We start from the raw sequence: 7096 nt of genomic DNA, 5'->3' as shown, positions 1-7096 counted from the left end.
GATGTTCCATGAACGCCTTCCAGACCCTGGATGTGAACTAGGGACCCCGGTCAGACATTATGTCCTCTGGCACCCCGTAGTGCCGGAAAACGTGTGTAAACAGGGCCTCCGCAGTCTGCAGGGCCGTGGGGAGACCGGGCAGAGGAAGGATGCGGCAGGCTTTGGAAAAGCGGTCCACAACGACCAGGATGGTGGTGTTACCTTGAGAGAGGGGAAGATCAGTAAGGAAGTCAATACACAGTGGGACCATGGTCGTTGTGGAACTGTTAAAGGTTGTAACTTACCAGCTGGGAGGTGCCTAGGTGCCTTACTCTGGCCGCACACCGAGCAGGAGGAGACATACACCGTCACGTCCTTAGCTAAGGTAGGCCACCAGTACTTTCCAGTCAGGCAGTGCACTGTACGACCGATACCTGGGTGACCAGAGGAGGGGGACGTGTGTGCCCAATAGATCAGACGGTCACGGACAAGAGAAGGCACATACTGCAGCCCAGCTGGACATTGAGGTGGAGATGGCTCTGTGCGTAACGCCCGCGTCCATCGCCCATACTACCGGCGACACAATGCAGGAGGTCGGGAGTATGGGGGTGTTGTCTATCGGCCTCTCCTCTGGGTCGTACAGCCGTGACAGTGCGTCTGCCTTCATGTTCTTCGTACCCGGGATGTAAGATAGGGTAAAATCAAACAGGGTGAAGAATAGGGCCCACCTGGCCTAGCGAGGATTCAGCCTCCTCGCTGCCCGGATGTACTCCAGGTTACGGTGGTCCGTCCAGACGAGGAAAGGGTGTTCCACAACCTCGAGCCAGTGCCTCCACACGGTCAGGGCTTTGACAACAGCCAACAGCTCCCAATCACCAACGTCGTAGTTCTGCTCTGCCGGGCTGAGCTTCTTGGAGAAGAAGGCACAGGGGTGGAGCTTGGGTGGCGTGCCCGAGCGTTGAGATAGGACAGGGCCTATCCCTACCTCGGACGCATCCACCTCCACTATGAATGGTAGTGATGGATTGAGATGGGCCAGTACCGGGGCTGAGGTGAACAGAACCCTTAGGTTACTGAAGGCCCTGTCAGCCTCAGCAGACCAGCGGAGCCGGGATGGCCCACCCTTCAACAGTGATGTGATGTGAGCTGCGACCTTGCCAAAGCCCCAGATAAACCTCCAATAGTAGTTGGCAAAGCCAATAAAGCGCTGCACCTCCTTAACTATTGTTGGATTCGGCCAATTACGCATGGTTGAAATGCGATCTCCCTCCATCTCCACACCTGAGGTGGTAATGCGGTATCCAAGGAACGAGACGGACTGTTGGAAAAACAGACACTTTTCTGCCTTGGCATGAAGGTCATGTTTCAACAGTCGGGCCAGCACTTTGCGAACCAGGGACACATGCTCGGCGCGCGTAGCGGAATACACCAGAATGTCATCGATGTAGACCACTACACCGCAACCAAGCATGTCCCGAAACACCTCATTCACAAAGGACTGGAAAACGGATGGAGCATTCATCAAACCTTAAGGCATCACCAGGTATTCGTAATGCCCCGTGGTTGTGCTGAATGCTGTCTTCCACTCGTCTCCCTCTCGGACACGCACCAGGTTGTACGCACTCCGGAGATCTAATTTTGTGAAGAAGCGCGCCCCATGCATTGACTCGATCACAGATGGAATGAGGGGTAGAGGATAACTATAACGTATTGTCCCCTTGTTCAGTGCTCGGTAATCAATGCAAGGGCGCAGACCTCTGTCTTTCTTCTTCACAAAAAAGAAACTCGAGGAGGCGGGCGTAGTGGAGGACGTATGAACGCCTGGCGCAGGGACTCGGAGACGTATGTCTCCATAGCCTCAGTTTCAGCCTGCGACAGGGGATACACATGACTCCTGGGAGGCACAGCGTCTACCTGGAGGTTTATCACGCAGGGTGGTCACCTGCGTTTTGGAAAACGCATGCGCCAGATTGAGGTAGTCGGGGGGAATGCGCACGGTGCAGGTAGTGTCTGGACATTCCATCGTGGTTGCACCAACAGAAACACCTAGACACCTACCCTGACACTCTCGCGACCACCCCGTGGTCCTCTGTAGCTCAGCTGGTAGAGCACGGCGCTTGTAACGCCAAGGTAGTGGGTTCGATCCCCGGGACCACCCATACACAAAAATGTATGCACGCATGACTGTAAGTCACTTTGGATAAAAGCGTCTGCTAAATGGCATATTATTATTATTATTATTATTATTAACCCTCTGCGGCCATGAAAAGGTGGGGTTTGTAGTGCTAACCAGGGAAGACCTAACACAACAGGGAAATCAGGAGACTTAATAATAAAAAAGGTGACTTGCACTCTATGGGTGTTGTGCGTAACCATAGTGACTGGTGCTGTAAATTCCCTAACGACAGTTGACCTAATGGTCAACTGTCAAGTGCTCTGATGGGGAGTGTAATGGATAGGGGAACCAATGTAATGCCTAGTCTATGTGCAAATGCCCTGTCCATAAAGTTCCCAGCTGCGCCTGAATCGACCAGCGCCATACACTGGGGAACTACCGTGTAATCAGGAAAGTGGATGTGTAGGGTACAGTGCACAGCAGAGTGCTCTGAATGAGTGTGGGTGTTCGATACCTGGGTTGAAGGAGAGTGCCCTGCCTGCCGCCTCCAGACCCAAAAGAACGCAGACGACAGCATGCAGCAGAATATCCTCCCGTGCCACAAGAGTGACACTGGCGCTGTCGTTCTCCGCTCTCCCGGTTCGCCGCTCCACCCAGCTCCATCATCTCGTGATCTGGGTTGGAGGGTAGAATGGGCAGGCCCCTTCCAGGACGTCCTCTAGAAGCCAGCAGGTTGTCCAACCGGATGGCCATGTCCACCAGTTGATTGAAAGACAACGTGGTGTCCCGGCAGGCTAGCTCCCTTCGGACGTCCTCTCGTTGATGGCACCGGAAGTGATCGATGAGGGCCCGCTCGTTCCAACCGGACCCAGCCGCTAGAGTACGAAACTCCAGGGCGAAGTCCTGTGCGGTACTCGTCCCCTGCCTCAGGTGGACCAGCAGCCCGAAAGAGGCGAGCGAACTCCCCATAATTGTCCAACGCGGCTCCTCCTTCACTCCAGACTGCGTTGGCCCACTCCAGGGCTGTCCCCGAGAGGCAGAAGACGAGGGCGGACACCTTCTCCCGCTCCGATGGAGCAGGACTGATGGTCGAGAAGTTTATTTCAATTTTTTGGACGAATCCCTGGCAGAGGGCAGCTGTCCCGTCAAAATCCCATGGTCGAGATATGTGAATCCCTCTGGGTGCTGGATCCAGTCGCTCAGCTGGTCCCGAAAGATTGGGTTCTCTCCTCTCCAGGCGTTGGATGACCTGGAGAACCCGATCCATCTCTTCTCCTAAGCTGGTTAGCATAGTCGGATGCTCCCGGACCCGTGCCACGACTCCAGGCAGGTGCTCCTCTCCTGCTGACTCCATGTTCGGGTGTGTGATTCTGTGATGGGTGAGTTGAAGGAGTCAGGCGCAGGAGGGTAAATCACAGAATAACAGGATTTATTCCGGAAAACAGATTTACGCAGTAAGCATCAAAACGGTCCAGTGCGCAAAACAGGCACAATGGAACCAACAAGGCACACGGGGAAAATAACCTGGCGATACAAAATACAAGGAGCTCCACAGAGCTTCACTATCCTCACAATAAACAGTCACACACAAAGACAAGGGGGCAGAGGGAACACTTATACAGGTACTGATGAGGGGATATGAACCAGGTTTGTGTAATAAACAAGACAAAACAAATGGAATGGAATGATGAGATGAGGAGCGGCAGTGGCTAGAAGGCCGGTGACGACGAACGCCGAAGCCTGCCCGAACAAGGAGAGGAGGCAGCCTCTGAGGAAGTCGTGACAGCCGCTAATTATCAAAATCCAGAAAAGAGCAGTTAAATTCTATAACCACTTAAAAGGAAGCGATTCCCAAACGTTCCATAACAAAGCCATCACCTACAGAGAGATGATGTCAGGAGGTCAGTGTGATGTGGTAGGACGAAGTCAGGCGCACGACACAGAGCTAATCGAAAACGTACTTTACTCGTAGGTAACGTAAATAACATAACCTCCACGCAGGGAGGAACAAACCCGCTCACCAGACGACAACCAAACATGAACAAACACGCACAAAACACAGTGGGAGCCAGAGGGTTAAATAGGGAAGAAATCAATACATAATGGGAACCAGGTGTGAACAATAAAGACAAAACAAGTAGAACACAGAAACATAGATCGGTAGCAGCTAGTACTCCGGCGACGACGAACGCCGAAGCCTGCCCGAGCAAGGAGGAGGAGCAGTCTCGGCTGAATCCGTGACAGATGAACTTGGAGAATAATCCCCTAAGCAAGCTGGTCCTGGAGCTCTGTTCACAAACACAAACAGACCCCACAGAGCCCCACGACAACAACACAATTAGACCCAACCAAATCATGAGAAAACAAAATTGACACATTGGAGAATTACTTGACACATTGGAAAGAATTAAGGAAAGCTTTGACTATGTACAGACTCAGTGAGCATAGCCTTGCTAGGCAGATCTGGCGCTCAAAAGAAGACAGGCTATGTGCATACTGCCCACAAAATGAGGTGGAAACTGAACTGCACCTCCTAACCTCCTGCCAAATGTATGACCATAATAGAGACACATATTTCCCTCAGATTACACAGATCCACAAAGAATTCAAAAACAAACCCAATTTTGATAAACTCCCTTATCTACTGGGTGAAATACCACAGTGTGCCATCACAGCAGCAATATTTGTAACCTGTTGCCACAAGAAAAGGGCAACCAGTGAAGAACAAACACCATTGTAAATACAACCCATATTTATGTTTATTTATTTTCCCATTTGTACTTTAACTATTTGCACATTGTTACAACACTGTATATAGACATAACGACATTTTAAATGTCTTTATTCTTTTGGAACTTCTGAGTGTAATGTTTACTGTTAATATTTATTGTTTATTTCACTTTTGTTTACTATCTACTTCACTTGCTATATTAAAAGTAAACATTACACTCAGAAGTTCCAGCACGCCAATAAAGCCCTTAAATTCAAATTGAGAGAGAGAGAGAGAGAGAGAGAGAGAGAGAGAGAGAGAGAGAGAGAGACAAAGCAAGCAACTGAGCCAGATATTGATCTGAGGTCAGTCTAATAATTCCTGTGGTGATATCACTCTGGTGCTCATCATGCTAAACCAACCTGCCTGCTCCACTCTGCTTTGCTCTGAGAGGATTAACAGGAGGCTACACACACAGTAGACGGAAAAAAAGGAGAACAGAAATTCAGCAGAGGAGATACTTACAGACAGTACAGGACAAATCCAACACCTTACAGCAGTGCAATTTCCAATTCCTGCGTTAGTTAAACATAATACCAGCGAGTTCAAAAAGACTTGCCAAAGTCAAACGAATCCAAGAATCCAAAGAATGACTTTGAAAGAGTGATCTTAGATATTGCTGTGGATTCTATACACACTCCTGGCTAACACATCTCCATGTAGACCCTGCAGTGGGCTGGGGATACGATTGATGTACTAAAAGATTAAATGAAGAAAGGGAGCTTCGGAAATGGCGTGTTTTGATGTGTCAGTGTTGGAGGGATTGATACTGTTTATCATGATGCCGACTTCTCCAGACACACACATGTGGATGATTTAAATGGGCTGTATTTGGGATAGAATGGCGTGTCACGTTGCCGAGAGACACGTTGCCGCGGACACTCTGTGGTCGTCCCAATGAGAGATAAGAGCTTAAGCTGCATATCAAAGTGTGTGCATGTAGAGAGCGTGGCATGGCGGGCAGCTGTGGCCAGACAGATTTGGGAGCCTACCAAGACTCCATGGGGTGGGATGGAAAGGATCCTCCCCCTCTCCCTCGTACTCCCTCATCCCCACATGTTCCCACGAACAGCCACATCAAACAAACACATACATGGCACATCAAAACACACACACAGACTAACGCACACACAAGCAGATAAAACGACCCGAAATAAACCCAAACGCACTAACATCACAATGAGGAAATGTATGCATAGAAAACACCATGGGCACAGAGGTCCAGTAGAAACAGATTCCAAGACACACAGATAGGCGACCTGCGGTAGCTTAGATCCCACTCACACTCCCTCATCCATGTACATCCAACACAAATACACACAGCAGCACCACAGAACAAATCCACACAAAGAGAAGTCAGCAGACGTATTCTAGGGAACAGGTTCATACTTTAATGAAAGGATATTTCCCTTGGCACAGTTCTGCTATCAAATAAATAAAGCAATTAATCAAAATCTGTCTATATAAACTAAACAAAGTCATGAAAAAGCCATTAGGGAAAAGAGAGAAAAGGTCTGGTCTGCTATTGAGGAACTGAACAGCAAGTGCTAGACATGTTTCATTTACAACAATCACCAAGAAGAAGTGAGAGAAGTGAGAGAAAGAGAGACAACTACCCTTCCCTGCTAGCACTGATTGGCACAGCGGATATTGTAGAGAAGTGACAAAATAGTAGGCAAGTGTGATAGCTTGGCAGAAATACTGTATATTCGCTCAGTCATTCAATTATTATAAATACGTTTATTCCTTCTACATGATACTGGTATAACCTTTCTGCAGTCCACATACTATTTACATTAGTTAAACATGTAGATACATTAATTTGACAAAACATAACTTAGTGGTGGAATACAGTGAGAAAATGTAATTCCGTCTTGTCTGTAAATACTGAAACTGAATACATTTACAGATGGAGAAGATACAGTGGAGTATTCTGGAGCAGAACTTTAGATGCCGGTGAAGCTGGAGTGTCCCTTTAAAAGAAGCATAGTGTGCACCCAAATGGCACCCTATTCCATACAGTGCACTACTTTTGACCAGAGACCCTGATCAAAAGTAGTGCATTATGTAGGGAATAAGGCTCCATTTCAGACGCACCATAGAGATATCTGTTCCAGTGGCTACCCCAGCCCCACTAATACCACAGTACTCTAGAGGCACTTTGCACCATTCATCTAGTGTCTGTGGTGTTGGGGGAAGATGGCGGAGGGATTGTAAATTTAACTGAGGAT

This window comes from Coregonus clupeaformis, unplaced genomic scaffold (genome assembly GCF_020615455.1).
Source record: "Coregonus clupeaformis isolate EN_2021a unplaced genomic scaffold, ASM2061545v1 scaf0587, whole genome shotgun sequence".
Lineage (NCBI taxonomy): Eukaryota > Metazoa > Chordata > Actinopteri > Salmoniformes > Salmonidae > Coregonus > Coregonus clupeaformis.
The sequence above is the reverse complement of the archived record's forward strand: the minus strand, read 5'-3'. Positions refer to the sequence as shown.